Below are 26,714 nucleotides of genomic sequence, written 5' to 3'. Positions count from 1 at the left end.
TGCCCGGTGGCCATGCTGCGCCCGTCCCCTGCACTCCCGCTCACACGGAGTGGGCTCCGCGGGCTGGACCCGTGCCAGGCGCTGCCCCTGACCCACCCCAGCCCGAGCTGGGGGGCAAGGGAGGAGGGCACCAAAGGATGCGGTGCCGTCAGCAGGTAGAAAGGCTGAGGCTCAGGCGAGGCCTAAGCACAGAGGAAGGCAGGCCAGAGGCCAGGAGCGTGCCTGGGGCCAGAGCTGGGGCTGGGGCCATGGGAGGAGAGAGGACAAGTGGATGGCGTGGGTGGGGGAGGAAGGCCAGAGTCCCCAGGCTGAGGTGGCTCTGGACCAGCTGGATTTGTGCCACACCAGGGCACTAACTGGGCAGCTCGTAACCAGCTGGGTTTAACTAGCCGGGTCCCAAAGCACTCGCTGTGTTCGCTGAGGTGAACCAGGGTTGCATCCTGTCCCCGGGCCCTGGGGGTATCCTGTCTGAACTTGAAAACTTCCCGGCCCTGATGTCCAGGGGAATGGTCCTGGACCGTCTCCACAGCACACACGGGAGCTTTCCAACCACCAGCAGCGGAGAAGCACACCTTAGCCTTAAAGAGGCAGTGGGGAAGGAGAGCGGAGGGGCCTGGGCTCCGGGCTTCCTAACAGAGGTTCCAAAGAGGGGAACTGGGAGGGCTGAGGGGAGCTGAGGGGCCACCCGGGACAGACCCCTCACGTGACAGCCAGCACCAGGCCGTGCCCTTTGGAGGCTCCCTGACTCCCTGCATCTTCCCAGCTGGGAACCCCACATTCACCTCCCCAAGGGTCCCGGAAAATCATAACAAAGCCCAAGGTCATCTGCACCTTGAAGCTCAGTCTCTCTCACCTGCTGCGGCTCCCTGTCCTCTCCAAGTCTCAGGGGGCAGGGAGAGAGGGCAGGGAGGCAGGGGACTTGTGGTTAAACACCAGCCAGCGAGGTGAGGGGTGGGAGGGGCGGCAGAAAAGAGAGCACACAAACATCACGTGTTGAGAGATTTCACAACGATGGTCCAGAAAGTCAGAGAGATTTGGGAACTCCACCTCTGGCTTTCCCCACCTGGAAAGAACACAGACTTTGGAATCCCCCAGATGCACGTTTAAATCCCTTCTCTGGCATATTCCACTGTGTGACCTCGGGGTGGGGGAAGTTCATGAACCCCTCGGAGCCTTGTTTTCCTCATTTCACAAAGCAGCTGCCTGGTGCACGAAGGGAAAGCAGCGACCCTCCTCCTGACAGTAAACCATCCTCCGCCCCTTTGTAAGCATCCTGAGGGCGAAAAGCATAGTCCAGTCTGGGGTCAGAGAATGCGCACCTTTGTGCTCACTGAGAACATTCGTCTGTGACCAGCTTTCTCAACAGCGTCCCACCTGCTCCAGTGTGGACGAGACCACCGAGTCTGCTCACAGCACCGCACAGAGGGCACTCAGCTCCACTTCCAGACCACGCGGACCCCCGAGGCTCGGCCCTGGGCCCGCAGCCCTCCCACACCGTCAACCAAGATTCTGTCCTCCTAACCGCTTGCCTCGCTTACTAAATGCCACCTGATACCGTTCACACCGTGGAGGCGCTGGCACAAGGAAAGAGAGGGGTACACGTCTTCCCACAGGTTACAGATGAGGAAACGAGGGCAAGGAAACCAGACTGTCTGCAGCCCAAGGCTGGCTCTTACTGCGATGGCAGGAGGGGGGAGTGAGTGGGCACTAAGGAACCTGAGGGCAAACGCGGTGGGGTTGAGCTGAGGCCAAAGTTTTCCCATATTTGTCAATAAATACAGATGAGGGGCCCTGTTCTATCAAAAAACAAAGGAGATGGGCTTCCCTGGTGGCGCAGTGGTTGAGAATCTGCCTGCCAATGCAGGGGACACGGGTTCGAGCCCTGGTCTGGGAAGATTCCACATGCCGCGGAGCAACTAGGCCCGTGAGCCACAACTACTGAGCCTGCGCGTCTGGAGCCTGTGCTCCGCAACAAGAGAGGCCGCGATAGTGAGAGGCCCGCGCACCGCGATGAAGAGTGGCCCCCGCTCGCCGCAACTAGAGAAAGCCCTCACGCAGAAACGAAGACCCAACACAGCCAATAAATAAATAAATAAATAAATAAATTTAAAATTTGAAAAAACAAAAAAAACAAAGGAGGGATCAGGTAATACCATAGGAAAGGTCGGCGAGCGTCCTCATTGCCGCCACTAACAGCTGCAGTGCTTTCCATCCGCCTGGCAGGTTCTAGACGCTTGACCTGTGTTAACTCACTTAATATTTATAATAACCTTGTGAATCAGGTCCTTTATTATCCCATTTTACGGAAGAGAAAAGGTCTTAAAGAGCCTGCCCAAGGTCGCACGACTGGGGAGGGGCGGCCAGGGTGTGAACCAGGATGCACACAGCCTTAACCATCTCCTGTGGTACCTCTCAGCACACAGGCCCACCCCCCTCACCGCCCAAGCCCTGAGCTGCCCCACTGGCAGCCGGCCTGCAGGCCCCGGGGTTCCTGTACCTGCAGCAGCTGCCCCCAGGGTGCTCCCTCCAGCGGCAGGAGCCGGGACTCTTATCTGCAGCATGGGCTCCCCTGCTGCCTCTGCTTCCAGGCAGGGATAAGACCCAGGAGAAGCCAGGGGCCAGGATGCTACCCTGATATTCTGTTCCCACTGACTCAGAATCCCAGGAGAACAGACAGACGGGGGAATTTCTGAATGAGTCACTAACCACAGGAGAATACAGTTATGTCCGTCAGCCAGGAACACAGTTAGGGACGGGCTTTCAAACAACCAGGCCCGGGGAGTGGGAAATGCTGCTTCATTGCTGCCGCCCAGGGCAGAGCTGGGCCACTCGTGGGTTCCCAGACGCTCCTGATTACAGAACGGCAAGGTCTGTACCCCATGGGCAGCAGCAGAGGGGTTGCTGAACACATCCGGATTCCTCCCACCAAGAGAAGAGAGACGCCTTAGGATACAAAAATCAGACGGACAAATGATGGAGCGCTGATTCCTCTCCTTCCCCGTGTTGTTTTTGCTAAATTGCTTTTATCAATGGGCTTTGATCACCATCTCCCTCCAGCAGCTTACAAAACCAAGCCCAAGAAGTGTATCAACGGCTTTGCCCCGTTAGGACAGACGTGGTGACAGGAGAGGCGACAGCGGGGAAAACTCAAACTCCCCAATCACAAACCCTTTGGCCAGAGCGAGCTGCCCTGTGACACCCATCAGGGAGCCAGATGCTGTAGGTGGCCAGGGCTGCCTTCCTGGATGGAGCTTGGAAAGCGGGAGGGGGAGACCGGGCAGGCTTTGGCTGGAAGTTTATTTTTTCCACAATTTAGAATGAAGTTATCTTTCCTGCTCGAGCACTTCCTCCCATAAAACCGTCCTCCCGGGAAAGGTGAAGATTTGTCACCCTCTAGGCTTACAATTCATTCTGACACTGAGTGTGTGGATCTCCTACTGGGAAGGCTCGGGCCAGGCCAGGAAACAACAAACGGGCTGGGATGCGGCCAAAGGCGGCCACGGGGCGGTGGGGTCTAGGGATGGAGTTATCGGCGTGACAGCTGGTAGAACTGGAGCGGGGACGGAGGGTAGCTGTCGTCCGACGGTCCCGCGTTGCCATGAGGACGAGGCGGCAGGCTTGTCCTCGGCTCTGCCGGCAGAGGCATGGCCACAGCACGGCTCCAGAAAGGCAGGGGTGAAGACCAGACTGCCCAGCTGTGGGCTGGGGTGAGGGGCGCTCTTCCCCGTCCCAGCAGAGGCTGGAATCCACCAGACCAGAGCCCAGTGCGAGGCGTGAGTGGGGAGGATGACATGTGAGGACCCTCCCTCCTCTGAGAGTCCCTGTGGTTACCTGACAACAACCATGCGTCCTGAGGAGCTGCGTGGCCTCAGGAAGGGCAGGTTCTGTTTCCCGGTTTTTATTATTACCATTTATTAAGTGCCTGGGATTATGCTCTGCACTGCACGTGCATCGCCCTGTTTAATCTCCACCATAACCCTGAAGACAGATGCTATGCCTGCCACACAGTAGGTGCCCAGTAAATATCTACGGAATGAATGATGAATGAGTGAATCCTTTTCACCAACGAGAAAACTGGAGCCTAAAGAGGATAAGCATCTTGTCAAAGGTCCAGCAGCCGGGCAGCAGCAGAGCTGTCAGTGAAGCCTGGCCGACCCCCAGGGTCTGCATCCTGAGCCACTGCACTGCTCCCTGTGGCCACTGCCTCGGTCTTCAGAGACCCTTAAAGAGTCGGCAGCTGTGACCAAACGTGACAAGTGCATCACTAAGAGGCATCAGGTTTTGTCTTCCAAATACGCTCTAATAAGCATGCGTTGCTTTTACAAAAGAAAATAACAAAACTTATCAAAATGTTCCTGTTCAGCCCACAATCTCACAACCAAAGGTGGTGTGTCCATTTAAGAACTAGTTGGCCAATCAAAAAGACAGAAAGTTTAAAAAATGTTCAAAAAATGAAAATAAAGAGTTGTCTGCGAGGACGGGGGAAACGGGAACGCCCGTACACGGCTGGTGGGAGTGTAAATTGGTGCAGCTGCTTTGGAAAACAGTCTTGTGGTTCCTTAAGACGTTCAGCATTCAGTCACCATATGATCCAGCAATTCTACTCCTAGGTGTTTTCCCAAGAGAAATGAAAACACATGTCCACACACACACAAAATTGTATATGCATGTTCATAGCAGCATTATTCATAACTATCAAAAGTGGAAACAACCCAAATGTCTGTCAACTGATGAACAGATAAGGACAAACAAAATGTGGTATGTCCGTGCAGCAGAATATGATCCAGCCTTAAAAAGGAATGAAATTCTGATACATGCCATCACATGCATGAACCTTGAAAATACCACGTTAAGTGAAAGAAGCTAGTTACAAAAGACCACATAGAGTACGATTCCATTTATATGAAATGTCCAGAATAGGTAACTCTATAGAGACAAAAAGTACATTAATGATTGTCTGGGGCTGGGGAGGGGGTAGAAACTGGGGGGAAGAGGAGAGATGCTAATGGGTACAGAGTTTATTCTGGGGGTGTTAAAATGTTCTAAGATTGATAGTGATGATGGTCACACGATTGAGAAGCTGCTGAAAACCACTGAACTGTACACTTTAAATGGGTGAATTTTATGGTGGTGAATTATATCTCAATAAAGCTGGGGGTTTTAAATATTTATTTATTTATTTCACTGCACTGGGTCTTAGTTGTGGCACGTGGGATCTTTAGTTCTGGCATGTGGGATCTCTTAGTTGCAGCATGAGGGATCTAGTTCCCTGACCAGAGATCGGACCCGAGCCTCCTGCATTGGGAGCATGCAGTCTTACCCACTGGACCACCAGGGAAGTCCCTAAAGCTGTTCTTTTAAAAAAAGAACCAGTTGCCTACCTTCCTTAATTTTAACAGATTACAAGGAATCTGATAAGGGGTAGAGATCATGACGTTAACTGACGGAAGGCAACAGCTCGCAATCTCACTACCTCTTGCCCACGGCCAAGATTTCATTCAGTCATTCAACAAACATCTATCATTCAGTCATTCAACAAACATCTATCGAGAACCTACTATAAGCCATGCATCAGGCTACATCTGAGGTCGATAAACTGCAGCCCACAGGCCGAATCCAGCCTTCGCCTGTTTTTGTACAGCCTGCAAACCAAGAACAACTATAGCGTTTTTATGAGGTTGGAAAAAAATCAAAAGCCAGATAATATTTCCCAACATGTAGAAATTTTATGAAATTCAAATTTCAGTGTCCATAAATCGATTTTACTGGAACGCAGCCACACTCATTGGTGTCCGTGTAGTCTCTGGCCACTTCAGAGCTAAAGGGCAGAGGTGAGCAGCTGCAGCAAAGACCAGATGGTCTGCAGAGCCTAAAATATTTACAATCAGGTCCTTTACAGACAATATTTACCAGCCCCTGCACTAGTTGCTGGAGATTTAGGGGAGAGAAGAGAGGAGCAGTCACGGTCAGGGCCTCTGTTCTTGTCTGTCCATGGCCCCGACAGCCGGACAGCCAGGCTCTGAGGACCACACACTGAGTGTGTGCGGTGAGCACAGAACATGGGGGCCGACCGGGCCAGGCTGCGGGCAGGCTTCCCTGGGAAGCACTGGCCTCTGAGACCAAGGGGAGCAGGAGAAGTGGCATGTGCAAGGCCCTGGGGCAGGGGCACGCAGCCCGCTGAGGGTCCAGAAGAAGGTCACTAAGGCTGGGCGCCGAGTGGAGGGCAGGGCCTGCAGGCGGCACCAGAGTCTGTGCTCCACAAGGTCCATCTCCTCCCGCCCCTTCTCCCCCTCCCCCCCTCCTCCTCTTCCCTCTCTCCCTTTCCAGCCTCCTCCTTCCTTCCCCTCCTTGCCCCCTCATGCCCCAGGCATTCCCTAAACCCTTACCTGGCTTAGCTTTCTCCATGGCACTTAACTCTACCTGCTACACATGCATTTGCTTGTTCACCGACCAGCTCTTATACTAGAATCCGAGCTTTATGAGGACAGGAACTTCGTTGGTTTTTTTTCACTGCTGTATTTCCAGCACCATGACCTGACCTAGAGTCAGCTCTCATATAAATATTTGTGGAATAAATGCAAACACAAAACACTTAAAGAAAATTTAAGGGCTAAATGTCCTTGATTTGCAACCTTGGGCAAGCTATTTCTTTATGGCTCGGTCTCCTGATCTGTAAGATAAAAATAATAAAGGTATCTACTTCACGGTAAATAAGGTAATGCACATAAATGGTGATTATTACTGTTATTATCGTCCTCTTGTGTTGCGTGTCTATTTTGTGTCACACGTTAAAGGGGGAGTTTTTAAAACCTATCTCATTTAATTCTCATATAAGCCCCATGAGATAACTTTTATTACAAATTCCCTCTGGACAGATGAGGAAACTAAAGCTCAGAGAGACTAGGTCAGCGGTCCAAGGTCACAAAGTAAGCCACAGAATTAACATTCAAACTAGCACCATCGGGCTTCCAGGGCTATGCCCCTTCCTCTATACCCAGCTGCAAAGTGAAAATGCCCTAGGAGGCTGGGGAAAGGGAGCCGGCATGTCCTGGAGCAGCTGGGGAGCCCTCATGAAGGAAGCACCCTGTTCTGAAGGACTAAAAGGATGCACATGAGCAGAAGAGTGGGTGAAAGTCATTCTAGGTCAAAAAACAGAAAAGGCGGTGGGGGCAGTCCTTTTCTACAAGAAGCGTACACTGTTCACTGTCGTAATACAAACAGGAGGCGACAATGGTGGACTCACAGGGCTGGCACTTGGGTGAAACCTTAGATGCATCTGGTCGGATTCTTGTTTCACAGAATGAGAAACAAAGGCGCGGTGAGTTGGGGACGCTGTGAAAGCTGTGCCCACGCTGACGCTTCATCCTTATTCCTACTCGTCTCCTTCCCTTCAAAAATCACAGGAGTACACGCTCACTACAGCCGGAGAAACACTCCAAACGAGGAAAGCGTTCCCTGCGCCCCCACCACCAGCCACAGCTGTGTCAGTTCCACATCCAACAGGCTCAGGGTCACAGTGATCAGCTCGCATCTCAGCACAGAAGGGAACCTGCGTGAACTGTGCTTCTGTTTCCATTGCTGTTACCAAGTCTGCCTGCAGTTCGTCCATTTGCTCACTCATTCACTCAGCCGCCGATTACTGAGGGTCTCACACAGACCCAGCCCAGTTCCAGTTACTGGGATTCTGCAATGGACACACGCGATAAAATGATCTTTCATTCCTTCCCCACAAAGGCTGAAGACACTGGTTTGTTAAAAACAAGCAGGGGCAGGACTTCCCTGGTGGCGCAGTGGTTAAGAATCCGCCTGCCAATGCAGGGGACACAGGTTCGAGCCCTGGTCTGGGAAGATCCCACATGCCACGGAGCAGCTAAGCCCGTGCACCACAACTACTGAGCCTGTGCTCTAGAGCCCTGCGTGCCACAACTACTGGGCCCGCGAGCCACAACTACTGAAGCCCACGCGCCTAGAGCCCATGCTCTGCAACAAGAGAAGCCACCGCAGTGAGAAGCCCACGCACCGCAAGGAAGAGTAGCTCCCGCTCGCCGCAACTAGAGAAAGCCCACGCGCAGCAACGAAGACCCAATGCAACAAAAAATAAATAAATAAACAAACAAACAAACCAGGAGGCCTGATTAAAAGTCTGCTTTAGGAGACCTCCCTGGCGGTCCAGTGGTTAGGACTTCGCGCTTCCACTTCAGGGGGCACGGGTTCGATCCCTGGTCAGGGAACTAAGATATCCCACAAGCCGCGCAACATGGCCAAAAAAAAGGGTGCTTTAGAAAGAGCTCCCCCCGCCCAGATCTCCTCTCCCACACCCTCTGGCAGGTGACGGTGACCGTGCCGCCCCACCCCGGGGGGGGTATTCTTTGCAGGAGCAAAGGCAGAAGGTCTGTGGGCTGGGGACACCCAGCACAGGGCATCACGTTGAAAACAGGGGATTCAGCTGAAGCACAGAAGGCCGAGATCCCTGCCCTCTTTCCATTAGTTCCCAGGTAGGTTAGAAGATTCTTCTCTAGGGAATCTAACAGCTCAGGAGAAAATACCGAAGATGTTAACTTATTGGGTTCCTAAATGAAACAGGCCAACCAGGTCACCCTACGTGGGGCCCAGAGTCCACAGGATGCTCCTGCCACAGACACACACACACACACACACACACACACACACACACGAACACATACACATACACACGCATACATACATACACACATGCACACACACATGCGCGCACACATGCACATACACACATACATGCACGCATCCATACACACGCGCGCACACACATGCACACACGCATACATACACACACGTATACACACACGCGCACATGCACACACGTGCACACACATACACATGCCCACATACACCCGTGCACACACAGACATACATACACACACATACACATGCACGCACACATACATACACATACACACACGCGTGCACACATACATACACACACATACATACACATCTTAATGCCCCATTAAGGTATGCGTACACACATACATACACACACACATACACACACACACACACACACACACACCTTAATGCCCCACACACATGTAACCAGACTACAAGGATCACCAGACTTCAGGAGAAAGCCTGTCACAGGAAAGACAGAGAAAAAGCACACACACACTTTATAAGAAATGGTGAGGAAGAACCCTCCCATTTAGTTTTCATGAATAAAAGTATCATTAATAGCCTGAGAGAAGTAAGAGGCGATGCTGCATCCATGAAAACAAAACAAGATGCTATAAAAACAAAAAATGTGTATTTAGAAAGTATAAGAACTCTTAGACATCAAAAATATACTAATTAACATGAAACCCTCAACAGAAGGCTAGAAGATAAAGCTGAAGAAATCTCCCAGACTTCCCTGGTGGTGCAGTGGTTAAGAATCCACCCGCCAAGGCAGGGGACATGGGTTCGACCCCTGGTCCGGGAAGATCCCACATGCCGCGGAGCAACAATGCCCGTGGGCCACAACTACTGAGCCCACGCGCCACAGCTACTGAAGCCCGCACGCCTAGAGCCCATGCTCCGCAGCAAAAGAAGCCACCACAATGAGAAGCCCGCGCACCGCAACGAAGAGTAGCCCCCGCTCACCGCAACTAGAGAAAGCCCGCGCGCAGCAACAAAGACACAACGCAGCCAAAAAACAAAAAAAGCAATCTCCCAGATTTTGCAGGGGTTGGGGGGAGTGCAGGTAAGGAGAATGAGAAAGACGATAAAATTATAAGATTAATCCAGGAGATTCAATATCCAAATTCTAGGAGCTCCAGAGGAAAGAAGAGAGAAAACGAAAGCAGCAAATCAATGAAGTCATTCAAGAAAACTTCTCGGCACTAAATAATGGATGTTTCAAGACTGACAGGTTCCAGGGAGCCCTGGATGGAAACTCATCCACACTGAGGCATGTTACTTCTGAAGTTTCAGAACAGCAGCCAAAGAGGAGACTTTTACACACAGAACACTAGAGATTCCAGAGAGAAAAACTGTGTCACCTGCCAAGGATTAAAACTGGAACAACATTAGACAGTAACCTTGGAACTTAAGCAATGCTTTGCACACAAAAAAGATCCCTAGCCTAGAACCCTACAGCAAGCCACAGTATCAGTAACACGTGAGCGTGGAAGGAATATTTTTTCAGATCTGTGAGGCTAACGAAGGTTCACAGAGCACCTCCTGGGCAGCGCGTGCATTTACCATGCAGTGCGTGTACTGGATTACCACCAGCCCACGCCCTAGACTAGAGCCCAGAGGTTGTGTCTTATTCCTCTCTGTAGCCTCGGCACAAGATGTTATGGGGTTACCCAAGAAAGGGGGAGGTAAGGGGCACTTAGTGAAGGGAAGTGACCCTAAACAGAATCCTCGGGGATAAGGATCCACAGCACCATGCTGCCCAGGCAGCGAGAACACAAGCCAGGGCTGGGGACCCGTCACAACCCATCAACTTGCTGACCACAGACAAGAGTTCTAGCCGGCAGGTGAAACTCAAGCCAGGAATGAACAAATCCATGCGCAAGTAGCACTGGTGATGTTACCAGGTATCTGGGTTTGTTTTAATCCTCTTTTCTGGAGCAAGGTGATATATAAGTCGATGAGATGCAACCAATCTGAGCATGAAGAATGGGGACAGTGAGGCAGAAGGCTGGCTCCGGGTGTGACCTAAGGGTCCCTGGAGCAGTCTGGCAGCCCCACAGGGCACAGGCCACCAGGACGCCAGTGTCTGAAACACAAAGGGGAAGCTGGACCTTACAGCAAGCACACGGAAGCCCCGGAGGGAGGGCACCTGGGCCTGGGGGCTGCCCTGGGCCAGGGAGGCCCTCTCTCCTCACCCCTGCCCGTGAAAGCCAGAGCTCCGAGGCTCAGGAAGATCCAGGCCCAGAGACCGGGAATGGAGGCCCGGTCACCTGGCTGGTCAGCCAAGCCAGCTGGGAATCCAAGCCCCGTCTCCAGGCCCCCTCCCACCCCTTCAGTCCCGCCTGGCCAAGCGCAGGTTCTCACGAGGATGTTCCCTTGCTGGATTTCCAGGTGGGAAGAGGCCGCCATGGAGGAGCCGCAGCCCGGCACCTGCTCCAGGCAGCTTCCGGGAGAGGCCCCCTCCCCCATGCCCGCCCCGAAGGAGGCGCCGGAGCCTCAGTGGATTCCCACGGCCCCTTGACGATTTCCTGCTCTGCAGCAGTGGCGGTTCTGCAATAGAAACAAAGTCAGGGGCCTGCCTGCTTGGCTTCTGAGGCTGGTAACCCGCTGGGATCTGAGCAGCCAACAAGGAGCCTTTCCCTCCTGAAACAGCCCCGGCCCCGAAAGGGCACTGAACAGGGTGCCCTCCTCCCAGCCCCACCGAGGTCTGGCTCTGCCAAAGGCGTACGCCCAAGGTGGGGGGCTGGGGGGTGCACGCAGGGGGCCCAGCGGAGAGGCCGTCTCCTCCCCTTGCAGAGTCTCCCCTCTTCCCATGGCCAGTCCCCTCCTGGCTGGTTCTACAGGACCTGTTACTCAGCACAGACACAGCACCTCCCAGCTGAGGTGTCCCCTCTTGTCTCTCCAAGGTGAACTCGAGGCACGAGTGGAGAAGGCGAAGGGCTGGGGCTGTGAGGACCCACTGCTGTCACAAACTCTCCTGCCAGGTCACCTGCAGCCGGGGTCCTGCCGCTGACGTGCGCTGTGGGCAAGCATGTAAGCAAGCATGCAGGCGCGTACAGAGCCTGAGTGTGAGCCAGCACGTGAGTAAGCCGTGTGCAAGCGTGCGCGTGCATGCTCCGTGTGAGTGTGCATGCGGGGGAGGGTGCAGAGAGTGAGTGTGTGAGAACAGGAGACGTGCGTGCACGGGGACCTGTGCAGAGAGCGGGCCCCGAGTCCCCGAGGCGCCGCTAGGGAAGGGCAGGGCGTCCCACCCCAGCCCCCCTCCCCCAGGTTCAGACACCGAAGTGCAGGGTAAACGCAAAAGGAGCGGCCTTCCCCCAGTCCAGAAGCCCCCGTTTCCCACCAGCTCACCTCTGCCCTCGGCCCCTCCTCGAGGCCAGCTGCACCCGGGCTGGGCCTCTGGGTTCCCTCTTCTGTTCCCACACCAGCCTCACTCTCTGACCCCGATTTTCCACCCTGCAGCATGTTTTTTTAAAAACAAGGAAAAATCCCCCTCGCTTCCTTCAGCAGCAATAAATAGGAGGATTACAGAAGTGACACTCTGAAAGTGATCTGAACTCCTCAGAAGACAAGAGATGGATAAAATACAGGGCATTTTGGCCCAGACTCACTCAGAAAGAGAGGGAGGGTCTGCCTCCAGGGAGGGGGGACCATCTGCAGTGGCCGCCCGCCAGCCTCGGGCTGAGCCCTGATCGGTAGCAGAAAAGCCCAGGCCTCTAAGTCACAGGGCTTGTCTCACATGCCAAACACAAGACACGGGGTCCTTGCGGGCCCAGAGAGGCTGCTGTCTAGAGTCGGGGCACAGACTCCACTCCCCAAGCTGCCTTGCCTCATCCGGAAGCAATCTGCCCCGCCCTCCAGCAAACAGCGAGGTAAAGGGGAGAGCCTGCCCCACTGCCCTCCTGGCTGGCCAGCTGAACACCTGAGAGCGGCCAGAGAACAGGCACAGGGCAGCCTGACCCTGACCCCAGACGTCTGTGCCGTCATCCTAAGCAATCTGTCCCTTCGCCCCTGAAAACTGGACAACAGTCAAGAGTACAAGCTTTGGAATCAGGCCGTCCCCAGCTGGCAGCCGCTCCAGCAGCCGACTCTCGGTTTCCCCCTAAGGAAGATGCAGGTAACGTCGGTCGTCGGAAGGATCCAACGGGACGTGCACGCCCGGGGTCTGCACAACACGCACTTCACAGACAACAGTTACTGCTGTTCCTGCCGCTGCACACTCAGCTGACTACACAACAGCCACCGCGGTCCTTCCGAAATGAAGCGCACGTCTGTCTCCTTGATCTAATTCCTCCAAAGGCACCCGCCTTGCCCACCATAAAAGCGACAGCCCTCAGAATGGCCCTCAAGCCCCTGTAGGGTCTGAGTCCCGTGACCTTTCCCTTGCTCCCTTCACTCCGCTGTACTGGGCTCCAACAAGCCTCACACGCTCCTGCCGCAGGGCCTTTGCACCTCCTGTTCCCTCGGCCCTGGGATGCACCTCCCCCAGATATCTCCAGGACTCACCCACCTCTTCTTCCCTCTCTGCTGAAATGTCACCTCCTCAGGAACGCCTTTCCTAAGGACCCTGTTTAACCCATAATACCTGCCCCCCGCCCCTTCCTCCCACCCCCTTCCCTATCTCACTCTGGCCCCTGATATTTGTCACTATAGATTTTAGTTGTTTGTTTATTGTTTGTCTCCCCCTCCAAAATACAAGCTCTTGTGGCCATGGATTTTTCTTCACTCCTGCATCCCCAGAGCCTGAACAGTGCTGGCCCCCAAACATTTGTGGGATGAATGAGTCTCAGGACATTTAGGAGGACAGCCCCACTCAGGGGTTGCCAGTCCTTTAAGGCTTAGTGGCCTCCTCTAGAAAAAAACATGCTCATTCTAGCCACGTCTCAAGGTCATTGTCAGGAGGAAATGGACAGGTAAGATGATTTCTGGGAACATTCTTTGGTGCTTTCACAGTGGGGCGCCCTATAGAAATGGAAGACCCCAAAATTATTTATCCAGCACCAACTGAATAATTACTTATTCAGTCCTGGGGTGGGGACCCTGAGTGCTAACAGGACACCACAGAGAGGGGTTTACACAGACAGTCCTTGCCTCCAAGGACCAGTCTGAGGCCCTCGGACCTGCGGGCACGCCTGGTGCTGTTCGCCACAGAATCCCTTGCACACGGCAGGTGCCCAGTAAATGCCTGTCAGAGTATAAATGAGAAAGTCCCACACGGATAACCACACAGAGAATAGAAAGATCACCCATACAAAAATCCTCAGTAAAATATTTGTTGACCTAAAGCAGCATGTAGACAACAGCTACCACAGATAAGACTGACAAAAATACTGAATATATTTTTATTATCTTCACAGCAGAAGCAAATGTGTTCCAAGGCAGAAGTCAGGAGTAGGTGCAAAAAGCCACGGGGAATGGAGAACAAGTTCAGGAAACTTCTCTCCAGTGAGTGCATTTCAAGAATTAGGCCAAAATCCTGCAGATCATGACAGAATGCGCTCCGGCGATATTAGCTGTGATTATACCATTGTTTTTATTATGGTCTTGGCACCCTCCAGCTGAACAAGCAGGAAACGAGACACAACACTCAGGTTTCCCATCGAACAGTGCGAGGCCCAGGTGCACCGCTTCCCGCTGAAGCACCTCTGGACTGGAGCGCGGCCCAGCCATGGGGATGCAGGGACGACTTCATTCGGTCATCAAGGGCTCCTGAGTGCCTGCTTTGTGCCAGACGCCATCTGGGCACTGGACAGACAGAACGCACACAGAGCGATGCACCTCCTCTCCCCGGGACCCCTTTCCAGGGGGCGCGGGCTTTGTGAGCCCGAATGCAGGCAGGTGCCAGCCCCCCGGGTACACCAGTCTCCAAAGAACATTCCCTCTCCGTTAAGGGAGAAAGGATGCTCATTCACAAAGGGTTCTGAGCACTGGCTGAGGAAGAGGCCAAGCCCACACTGCTCGGGCTGGTGAAAGCTGCTCTGGGGACCCGGCAGCCTCGGACACGAAAGAAAGTCCTGCAAACGGGCCATCCTCCAGCTCCCCGGAGAGCCACTGTTCCTCCCATCTCGCAAAGGAAGAAACGGAGGCTCCTGCAGGTCAAACTGGTCTGGAGGCCAAGGCTAAGAGGGCCAGAGAGTCCGCAGTTCAAGAGCGCTCCTTATGCCCATGGCGGTGCCTGGCTCGCCTGGTAGGGGAAGGGAGCGGTGCACCAGGAGAGAGGTTCTCAGAGCTCAGGTCTCTCACTCGGGGCGCAGCCCAGCACTCGGCTGCCAGGAAGATCTCTCTTTCTTTCTTTTAAGATCTCTCTTTCTGCAAAGCCCTTGCCCCAGAGCCTGCCCAGCTGTGACCGCTTACAAGCGACCTGACGGGGCTCCTTCCATACAGAGGTGGGACAACAGCTTCGGGGAAGCAGGAGACAGGCCCTTGGCTTAGGACCCCTTCTCAGCTGTCCCCCTCCCCTCCCCCAAAGCCACCGAGCCGCAGCCCCGCCCGTCCTTCCTGGGCTGCATCCTTAGAAAGGGGAAGAGGCAGGTGCTTGAGGACTCCCTTGAGAATCTGCCAGGACCACCGTTAAACAGGCCTCCCCAGCATCTTCAACCTGGGGCTGAAACCTCCCGGGCGCATCCAGTCCAGGGAGGAGGGGCCCCACGGGGGAAGAGACCCAGGACCCAGAGCAACAAGCCAACGAGCAGTCAAGAGCGGAGGTGCCTGTGCAGAGCCACGCTCACCAGCACGGGAAGCGCTGCAGCAAGGCCGCCAGGCTTCGCTGTGCAGGAGGCTCACAGTCATCCTGCCTCAAAGGCACTGTGTGTCCAGACACAGGAGACAATGGGACGAGGCGCTGACACAGGGCCAGCCCGGATCAATGCGGTGCCAGGCAGGCTGAAGGGGGATGACGGGGCCCAGCACCGGCAGCGGGAGGCCAGTCTGCAGGGGCCCCAGGCGAGGCCCGGCGATGGAGGCTGCAAGGAGTTTCACAAGAGTAGTAAGGAGCATGTTTCAGGTGTGTTTTCTGAACACGCTTGCACAGGTGCATACATGCGTGCGTGCGTGCGTGTGTGTGTGCGTAGGATGCGGAGTTGCGAGGGCGGGTGAATCATGGGCTCAAAAGGAGGAGTAACATTTAACATCATTGAGTAGAAAAGTATCTTAGAGAGTATCTCGTGTAACATTGTATCTACTCTTCATCCCAAACAAAATCCCCAATCACTATCAGTCTTTGCTTAAACCCCAGCAGTGATGGGGAGCTCACTACCTCCCAAGGTAGCCATTCCTCCTCTGCTGGATGGCTCCAGCTGTTAGAAAGTTCTTCCTGGAACTGGGCCCATGTCTGACCTCCTTGAATCCCCTCACCCATGGGTCCTAGGCACCTGGGTATTTAAGCTTTGAAGCCATAGGACATGTTTAGACCCTCCTATTCCACATCAATCCTGCACATGTCAGGAGACCATTATTGTGCATCCCCTCCCTTCCCATAACACTCTATAAAAATAATTTCCAGACAAAAGGAACATTCTCAAATCCTTCACCCAGTCCCCATGTGGTGTAGCTTCCACCATCTTAGTCACCTTCCTCTGGATGAGTTCAGATTTGCCAGTATCCCAACCAGAAATAACAAAACCCAGATGCAGATGTGCTATAAGCTCCACAGAGGACAAAGAGGGTCTAAACCTCATACCCAGGGCAGCATTGTTTTTCTTAGCAACCACACGGCACAATTAGCTTATAGTTTCTTCCGTTTCTTCTCATTTATTCATTTGGTCCACAAACATGAGCTGTCTCCTATGTGCCGGGCACTGGGCTAGGTACAAAGGATGCTAAGGGAAATACCGTATCACCTTTGTGCTCAGGGAGACAGCCTGTGTGGAGAGATTAAAAAAACAAACCAGATGAAACACGGGGGAAAGAACACACGGCTAATGGGGTCCTTCCCATAGGAAAGCTGACTAGAGACACCTGCCCCAGAGGGTAACGATGCCCAAGGTGAGTGTTCCAATAATGCCAGACTCAGATTACAGCCACGGTGAAGTGACAGAGACTGGCTTCACCCTTGCCCCCTAAACAACTAGAAAGCTGGACAGAAGGCACGAAACAACTGCTTCAGACACCGACAGCAGGCAGCACTGGACTGTAATCCCTGAGAGAAGGAAACAAGAGAGGGAGTCCCATGATGGCCAAGCTTACTGCCTGGAGGCAGCATCCACACAGCAGCTGCGGACGAGGAATCCTCACGGGGTCCAGTGGTCCCACCGAGTTGAGGAGACAGAAATTGGAGTTCATAGAGATAGAATTTTTAGGGCAGAACATTGGAGAGAAGGGGACTGCACAGAGAGGGGGCTCTGGAGAAGAGTCCCCTGGCATCTCCGGCTGACCCACACAAGTGTAGGGTAAAACACCACAAGCCTGGGAACAGAACCAACAGAAAGCAATGGGCCAGCCAATCTGCGGAGCTCACTCAGGGCCACATTCCCACCAACGAGAGCAGAAGAGCTCGCGACACACAAGGCACTGGGTAGAGTCCTCAGAGGGTGGTGCCTCAGTAGTGAAGCTAAATTAGCCCTAGTCTGAAGGCTGAATGCACCCTAACAAAGCTTACAAGCAAGCCTCAGACATATTAAACCAATCCCAAGCAGTTAAAATGCATGCCAGAATAAAGTCCAATACTATTTGAAGGAATGTAACAAAATCCAGCAACGCTCTATTGACAATGTCTGGCATCCAATCAAAAATTAGCAGGCATTCAAAGAAGCAGAAAAATATGAGCCATAACCAGGAGGAAAAGCAGTCAATAGTACAGACGCAAAAATGACAGAGATGATGAAACCAGTAAACAAGGGTGAAAAGAATACAGCTATTGTATGTTCCGTAAGCGCAAGAATGTAGAGGAAAACATAAGCTTGATGTGAAGAGAAATGAAAGATATAAAAAAAAGACTCAAATGGAACTTCTAGAGATGAAAAACCCAATATCTGAAATGAAAAATACACTGGATGGGACTTACTAACATTGGATTAGACTCTGCAGAAGAAAAGATAATTGTACTTGAAGATATTAACACTAGAAACTATCCAAGATGAAGCACAGAAAGAAAAAAGATGGAAAAAAATTAATGGAGAATCAGCAACCTACAGGACAATATCAAACAGTCTAATATACACATAGTTGAAGTTCTAGAAAGAGAGGAGAGAGAAGGGGGAACAGAAAAATACTTGAAGAGGGAATTCCCTGGCAGCCCAGTGGTTAGGACTCTGGGCTTCCACCCAGGGGCCCAGGTTAGATCCCTGGTTGGGGAACTAAGATCCCGCAAGCCGTGTAGCACGGCAAAAAAAAAAAAAAAAAAAAAAAAAAAAAAAATTCTTGAAGAAGTAATGGCTGCCTGAGTTTTCAGATTTGGTAAAACAATGCTCGTAAGAGAAAAAACCATGCAGGATGGGAGGGGACGTCCAAGCCAGGCAGACAGTGACAAGAACAATGGGCAATGAGAACCCGTGTGGAGGGCGTTACAGAGACAAACGGGACACAGTGGCCCCAAGTGGGGAGCAGGGAGGCTGGACCCTCCTCCAGGTCACTGCAGACTCTGCAAGCCTCGCTCAGCCCCTCGGACCTCATCTTGTAGGCCAAGGGGCAACCACCTCATCCTGGACAAGGGCAACTATTTTCTTGAACCTAAAGTCAGACTTTGCGGGCTTCCCTGGTGGCGCAGTGGTTGAGAGTCTGCCTGCCAATGCAGGGGACACGGGTTCGAGCCCTGGTCTGGGAAGATCCCACATGCCGCCGAGCAACTAAGCCCGTGCGCCACAACGACTGAGCCTGTGCTCCAGAGCCCGCGAGCCACAACTACTGAGCCCGTGTGCCACAACTACTGAAGCCCGTGTGCCTAGAGCCTGTGCTCTGCAACAAGAGGAGCCACCACAGTGAGAACCCCGCACACCGCAACCAAGAGTAGTTGCTCACAGTAACTAGAGAAAGCCCACGCAAAGCAATGAAGACCCAACGCAGCCAAAAATAAAATAAATTTATAAAAATAAAAAAAAAATTTAAAGTCAGACTTTGCATAAGCAGGAGGGTCCAGAGAACAGAAGAGAGGTTTGAGGCCCAGCTGTGACATCTGAGCCCTCAGCCTGTCCCCATGGGGATGAGCCAGCTGAGACGTCCACCCTTGGACCCCTCCCTTTGGAACAAAGAGTGGAGGCAACAAAAACACCCTACCCGTCTGAGAAGGGTCTTCCTCCCCGCGGCTCCTGGGACCAGGTAACTCTCAAGCCAGAAGGGGCTTGGGGATCACAGACTCCTCACTTTACACATGAAAAACCCAGAGAAGTGACGTGACTGACCCAGGGCCAGCCAGGTGTCCTGACTCCCCCGGGCTGCTCTTTCTGCTGACCACTCACCTGCTATGATCCCCACCGCCCTTCCAGCACCACGGACGGCTCCGGATGGCATCATGGGTCAGTGCACATCTACACGGGTCTCTACACACCCATGCCGGCTCCTCCAGGGCAGAGGCAGATGCCTGGCATCACCGGGCTCCTGACCTGCTACAGGATGGGTGCTCACTACGCGCCCCCTTCACGCGCACGGAGCAAAAGGGTCTCTGGGCCTGACTCTGGGGAAGGGAGGGAGAGATGAGGCTCCCCAAGATGCAAGGCCAGAGCTGCCCCGAGCCTGCCCAGGTCCGAGAGGGACAGAGAAACAGAGCAGAGAGATCAGAGAGAGGGCTGCACTGACCTGGCCAGTGGGTGTTACCAGGCGACCCCCGAGAGGCAGGGACGAGCTGGTGCGGGGAGGGACACTCCTCTGGCTCCTTATCAGACTGGCCCCGAACCAGCCCTGAGCTCCCACCCGCTCCTGCCCGGAAGAAGAGGAAGTTGTCTGAAACCTTCCTCCTCTTCCCCTCCCCTTTCCAGCACCTCCTTCAGCCCCAGCCTTGCTGTGGGCTCTGGGCTGAGCGGCACCTCTTTACAGGGGTCACGAATGAGCAAATTCTTGAGCTATTCCTGGGGCCTCGATTTTTATCATCCTTCCATTCTGGTCAATTCTGAGAGGCCAGCGGTCAGGAATGCCAGAGAGATCCGAGCCCGGCCCACCAAACCCAAAATAACCCCACACGTGCCTCTCTCAAGTCCTCAGGGATTTGGCCATTTTGGGTGCATGTTTTCCTACAAAGCTGCCCCCCTGGCCCTGTGAGGTTACCTCTGAGGCACCCCTGGGGGAGCTGAGGAAGGTGGGAGCAGGTGAGGGGAGGGGCGGGGGATAAGAGAGGCAGAATCCAGCGTCGGGATCTGGAAGGGCTGGCTCCAGCCTCCTCCACTCAACTGCCTGGAGCTCCTGGGGAAGCCAGCCTCAGTTTCCTCGCCGTGAAACCTCCAAGCAGCGGCCTCCTCTTGCCCACGACTTCCTGTCGGCCCCTTCGGGAAAGGCAGCGATAAGGCCCCCTCCCTGAGCTGCAGACGCCTTGATAAGAAGCTCCTGGTTTGAGAGTCCTGCGCCCTCCCCAGAGACGTCTCCCACCCCTGCAACTGTGAAGATGGGACGGTTTTACATCAAGCAAGTGCTCCAAGTGTCCGGGGAAATGGGTCGGATGGGGGACACGTTTCTTTTCATGTCGCAAATGCAGTATTCACGCATTCAAAAACGATCGGCGTGCCCACCAAGTGTTGGACAATGAGAAAACAGGCAGAGCATCAGTGGAGGGGAAAATCCAGGCCTCTGCTCTTCAGCAGAGATAGAGACAGAGATTGAGGCGAGTGGTCAGAATGCCCCTGCCTGGCAGAGAACCAACGCCTGGAGGCTGCACGAGTCCTGAGTCGCCGGAGTCCTCTGGCTGCACGAACACTGCACTGCTCAGAGGGCAGGGCTGGCGGAGGGGGAGGCTGCAGGGTCTCAGAAACACCAGGGTCGGTGGAGACCGGCCCCCGGTCCCCTGCACCCCCGGCTTTAGGATGTGGCAGCACCGAATGCTTTAGTTCCTGACGTGAATCAGGAATGTTAAAGAGACTTGGTTTAAAACAACCACCATCATAAGATAGATATACCCTCTTAGGTATTTCTTTAAAGCTGCACCATCCCTCCAGTGAACGCCCTTGAGGATTTTTTGGCAATGAAAATTAATTTTTGGCAAATTGAAGATTTAGCACTCTCTGGTGGGGGTCCCAAGGAGAAAGGGCCCACCGTCTAAGGAATCACCTCCCCTTTGCCCCAGAGTCCGGGTGGGGCTCACCTCCCCAGCCTGGCATCCTCCCTCACCCCGGCCCACAGAGAAAGCGTCAGGTCCCCCCACCTCGCTCACAGGCACGGCACCATCAACCATTTGGAAAAGCAGTGATGAAAGTGGATGATGAAACAGAGGTAACATCGTTTTTTATTCCACATTAGGTGTGACTGTCAGGCATGAGGCTTCAGCTGGTCAGGCTGGCTTCTCCTCCAAGCCCTACATTGAGGGCTCTGGCTACAGCAATCCCACCCCTTCCTACTCGGCCTTCAGAGCCCATGCCTGGGTGCCATGGACGCTGCGGGGCCGAACCTTGGGGGGAAATGGGAGAACCCGATGAAATCGAGAAGGCCTTTGGTAGCCTAGAACAGAAAAGGTGTGGGACTTACCTAAGCCAACGTCGGCCGAAGCTCTTACCACACAGAGCACCGGGGCTCAAAGACGCCTCGGAACCTCGCAGAGTCAGGGTGGCCAGCAGTGGGACTTCCCTGGTGGCGCAGTGGTTGAGAATCTGCCTGCCAATGCAGGGGACGCGAGTTCGAGCCCTGGTCCAGGAAGATCCCACATGCCGCGGAGCAACTAAGCCCGTGCGCCACAACTACTGAGCCTGCGCTCTACAGCCCACGAGCCACAACTACTGAGCCTGTGTGCCACAACTACTGAAGCCCGCACGCCTAGAGCCCGTGCTCCACAACAAAGAGAAGCCACCGCAATGAGAAGCCCGCGCACCGCAACGAAGAGTAGCCCCCTCTCACCACAACTAGAGACAGCCCGCGCACAGCAACGAAGACTCAACACAGCCAAAAATACATAAATAAAATAAATAAATTTATACAAAAAAAAAAAGACTCCGCGCTTCCACTGCAGGGGGCATGGGTTCGATTCCTGGTCGAGAAACGAAGATCCCGCATGCCAAAAAAAAAAAAATCTCCTCTTTCTTTCCTAGACTGTGTTTCTCCCCCAAGGAGTTAGACATAAAACAAAGTGGTCATTCACTTGCTGATGAAGTGATATTATAACTCTTGATGATACGGAAGTATATAAATCATCCTCGCAGCCACAGGGAACCAGAACTGGGGGGTGCAGGCATGGGCAGGGAAGTTAGGAGTCAGAGACAGGCCTCTTGGGTCTCCGCTGATGGACAGTTTACCTACCATCTGCCTCAAAGCAGCAAACGCTCAGTTGGCACAGGCTGAGGACCTCCATTTAGTCTTTCCAATTCCTTGGCCAAAAGGAGCGGCTGAGGTTTCTTGCCTTGCTTGTGATGCCAGATTTCTCCGAGGTCTGCAGCGTCAGCTCTGCACGTTCTCCTCAACACTAAGCACCGGGATACATTAAGCCCGTGAGCTGATCAGATATCATGCACCCTGCAACGGTAGCATGATGCCGGCGCCCCCGGCACCCAGGGAAGCATCAGGGCAGCTGCAGCTGCTGGCTGCCTCCCATCCCCCAGTCCCCACCAAGCCCTGTTCGCTGAGCTGGGTCCATTCTCCCACAGCACAGCCGAGGAGGAGGAGAATGGCCAAGAGGCTGAGCTGCGCAGCGTGGGCTGTTTCACGGTGAACCTTTCGGCCACAAAACATTTCTTTTCCAAGAGATGCTGAGCGGGGGCAGAGAAAAAATAAAACACCGAGGGGTTTTCAAATGCGAAAGCCCTCTCAGCCTTTGTTCTCCTTTGATGAATGCACAAACCACCAGGCAGCTGACAGGCAAAAGAACACGGGGCGGGCGTGCGAGGAAAGTGCAGTTCATCAAGGCCAGCCTGGGGGCTCCAGGGAGAGGGGAGTTTGATGGATGTGAGCCCCGGGGAGGACTTCTCCTCCAGCGGCTCTATGGCAGCATTGTCCTTGCAACTGGAAGTGGCACTCCCTAATGACCTGGAGCTGGCTCTCCCAGCCCCAATGTTTCCTCCTGTCTCTGCCATTTGAGGCATTTCCCAGGGAAGAAGAGCTACCACGCATGGCAGGTGATGAGAAAACTATACAAACGAGTATGTCAAGGGGAGTCAGAATGTTAAGTCCACTGTGAGCTGTCTGGGAAGTGAAGTCTGATCCTGCAGGCTGGGTCTTCTTACGCCACCTCTGAGGGTAGGAGGGGATGGGGAGAAAGGCTGGAGCACAGGAGGTGCCCTGTTTGCTGGGCAAATGAATGAATGAGTCCCCAGCAGAGGCCTGAGTCTAGAGTGACTAGCTGGCTTTCATCGGGACCCTTCACTCACTGACGCACATTCTTCGGAGATGCCATGAAAATTAGCAGCAGGTACCGAGCAGCCGAGCTGCCAGCAGCTTCCAGAGGGCAGGCAGGCTCCCGCTCTGCTTCCACAGCCCTCGGGCCAGAGAAGCTGTCCGTTACGAAGCCCGTGCTCTAGCTCACTCTCACCTCCAGCCAGACAAGCCCCTCACACACATCCACACAGAATCCACCTGGAACGACACCTCTAAGCCAGCAGGAGGACGAAGCATCCCGCCTTGCCAGTTTCCCTGGGTGACCCATCCGGTCAGAGGGGGCTGAGGAGGGACCGAGCCTGGGCTGTCTTCCAAAGGTCTGTGGCGTCTAGCCCCCAGCATTCTAGCCCTCCTCCTTCTGGGCCCGTGCAGGGGCTGCACACCCCTGCCCTCCCACCGCTGAACACACTTGCCCTTGACGTGACTTTGCCAGTCCTCCCATCAAGAGGGGGCATCCTTGCCCCAGCCCTGGAGTTCCAGTGGGTCCGGTGACTTGCTCTGACCAAGCGGCAGGTGGATGCTACATTGTGAGACCTCGGAGCCTGCATCTCAACGGGCCTTGGAGATTCTGTTTTCACTTAAAAGGCCAGTTCCCTTGAGAATGAGAAATCATGTGGGGAAGAGAGGCCCAGCCAAGAGCCAACACCAGCCCAACACGTGCCAGAGGGGCTCCTGGACCATCCAGGCCCTGCAGAGCCACCAGGTGACTGCCACCGGCGTTCACAAGCTCAGGTGATGGGACCAGCTGAGCCCCTCCCAGTGCTATGGGCACCGCTGCAGGAAGACGGCTAAAGAAGTTTCCAGTTAGTGTAACACAATGCTATTTACGGAAATTGATAAGATAATAGGTAGACAGCTGGATGCTAGTCTATCATTAAAACACCTAGAAGGAATATAAGCCAAAGTACTAACAGTGATTGCCCCCAAAGGGCAGGATTACAGGAGGCTCTCCTTTTCTACCAGTTCTGGAACGCTTGAAGGTTATAAGGAGTTTGTATTATTTTTGCAACAACAGCAAAAAAAAGTACTTTAAAAAAATTCACCTTGGATTCCGTGACAAGCTTATTTTTCTGAAAAATCCGTTTTCATCCTGCCATTCCCCTGTCCGGGGACCAACACCAGCTCCCCACTGCTAGTCTGCTGAGATCAGTCTCCTCTGGGGGACATTTCAGGTACCCCAGAGTGAAGAGGCCCCGCCTTGACAGCTTGCTCCTCCCCCTTCCAGCCCAATCACCGGGCCACGCCCAGCTTGCCAGCCACCCCTGCATCCCCGTCCCTCAAGGCCCAGCCCCGTCTCCCCTGCGTTCCTCCGCCGCTCCTCAGAGAACGGTCCACCCAACCCTGTCCTTGATGGGCCAGTGCCCTGTATCAGTCTCCCTGCACTGTGGGGAACGGCTGCCCCTCACAGGAGACATTCACGGACACAGGCCGGCCAGCCACCACCATCTCCAGCTTCTCGGTCTGCAGCAGGCGAGGGGCAGAGCCCAGACGGTGGTTCCACCCCGATTCCCTCTCTGCTGTCCACAGCCTGCATGGTGGGGGGTGGCCCTGGTCCGGCACTTCCTCCCCACCCAGCCCATCTCAGCGGCAAGCAAGTGGCAGCCCCTGTGCCATGGCTGCTAATGCAGAGTGACTCATGGCCTGGGGATGCTCCGAGAGGTTCCCCTCCCCACCCTCTGGTCCCACGTGCTGCATCCAGAGCCAAACACTGGCTTCAAACCTAATTGCCTTCCTGGGGGACCCAACGGCTCTTCCTCACTCAGGACTCTGCAATCTGCATGTCCAGATTTTAAACAAAGCTGTTTAGAATCTTCCAGGATGGGACGAGTGGAAAATTGCAAACCCAGACCTCTACCTCACTTTCTCTAAAACAAGACGTATCATTCTACATGTGCACATCCCCCCATTCCCGCCCAGCCCGGCACGCTGCCCCTCTGAGCCCTTCTGCAGGGTGGGGACTCGCTGGGGCAGGATCTACCCTCTCTGCCCCCCACGCCCCCGGGGCTTGTTGGAGAGCATCGGGCCGAAGCCTCAGCCTCCACACTGGGGCAGGCGGCCAGGTACTGTGTCTGTTTCACACTCCCCTCCAAGGAGGGGGCATTCACGTCACAGGTACATACTGACCCGTTGAAAGGGCTCAGGTGGGCCTCTCAGCTGAAAGAACAATGTGGGAGAACTCCCCCCTACACAAATTTGCTAGGACAAGCACACACATACTCACCGACACACGCACGCACTAGTGCGTGGCCACACCCTGTTCCAACCTTGCTCTGAGCATCCCCCTGAGACCACTCCCCTCATCTGTCGGTCCACTGTTCTCAGAGGCCCGCTCCTACCCCTGGCCCTCTCCCTGACTCTGAACCTGACACCCTTTCCTCCCTGGGGGTGAGAGGAGTACAGGACATGCTGGGATGCAGCACAGGTATGGGGCCGCCGCCCGCCAGGGCTCCAGAAGGCCGGCCCAGGCGGAGCGGGAAGTTGTTCAGGTTTTACAATAATTTGCTCGCTCTAATTTTTCTTGTTCACCTGAGGAAGGGCAATTTTCGACTCTGCACAAAGGTGCTGTGAGGGCTGGCAGCGGCCCTGAGCTGCCAAGGCCAAGGCCAGGAACACACCAAGATCCTACACGGGAGGCTGCGGGACCCTCGGCCTTCCCGCAGTGACGGCCAAGCCTCCCCAACAAGGGGGAGGTTCCAGGGGACCGGCTGAGCTGCCTGACTCTTCAGGCCCCCTGGATGGTCCTCCACCCCCATCCTTTCCTGTTTCCAGCACAAGGTCAGATATTTTAACAAATGCTGACGCTGGGTGTAGAAATGATCACGAGGCTCTTGGAAAGTAAGCAAGTATTCAAAGTGCAATAAATTTCCAGGCACTGGAAGGGGAGTGGGAGGAAGGCAGAGCGGGGGGCGGCATTGAACGACAGACACTCAAAACCCATCTACACGTGGCCGCCGGGTGGGGCCCAAAGCACTGCGCGGACCGGTGAGCCCCCAGACACGCTCCTTCCGGCCGCCCCTTCCGGGAGCCCAGCCACTGCGGGCTGAGTTTGGGTTGTGTTTTTTGGTTCGAGGGGAGGGCGGGTGGAAGCCGGCCTCCACCAGGCAGATACTCTCATTTCACCAGGCTGGGGCTCGGACGGAAGCTGAAATTATGAACTCGTTGGGCTCGGGTCCAGCGATGGGGCCTCTCACTCCCAAGTGCGTGGGGCTAGGGCAGCAGGCAGGTAAAATGAAAGGGGCGGCAGAGGCGCTGGTGCAGGACGAAGTCCGGCAGAGACCCTGCCACTAACCAGACCGGCGCGCATCTCTGTGGACAATCTCCGCCCCCCGCCCGGCTTCCGTCAGGACCCAGAGCACCGGCTCACTCATGAACCGCAGCCCTCCCTCCTCCGTGCACCCCGAGGCCAGGGGCTGAGCAGGTTCTTGTGAGAGGACGGCGGTGGGGAGGCCCCCAGACCGGAAGCGGAGACCCAGGCAGGCCTTCGTCCACTCAGAAACCACCGTCACCAGCGCGAGAAGGCATCTGAGCGACGGCGGGGAGGAGACCGGCCTGAAGAACCAACCAGCCTGCCACAGGGGACCTAACCAGGCGGAGGTGGGACGAGAAGCTCGACCGGAAGCTGGTCA

General features: G+C 54.5%; 1 protein-coding gene across 5 annotated transcripts in view; it reads right to left on the bottom strand.

The window, feature by feature from the left end:
- The window catches only part of TSPAN9 (tetraspanin 9), a 272,676-nt gene that overhangs the window by 146,546 nt on the left and 99,416 nt on the right, over positions 1–26,714 (bottom strand). The window contains exon 1 of one of the 5 annotated variants that reach the window (XM_068562159.1): positions 854–880. The exons of the other annotated variants lie outside the window; for them this stretch is intronic. The gene's annotated coding sequence lies outside the window, so the exon portion shown is untranslated. Of the gene's footprint in view, positions 1–853; positions 881–26,714 lie in introns of those variants that run through there. 5 annotated transcript variants of the gene reach the window in all.

The sequence above is a fragment of the Eschrichtius robustus genome, chromosome 13 (assembly GCF_028021215.1).
Source record: "Eschrichtius robustus isolate mEscRob2 chromosome 13, mEscRob2.pri, whole genome shotgun sequence".
NCBI lineage: Eukaryota > Metazoa > Chordata > Mammalia > Artiodactyla > Eschrichtiidae > Eschrichtius > Eschrichtius robustus.
This window is presented reverse-complemented; position numbering and strand designations above follow the sequence as displayed.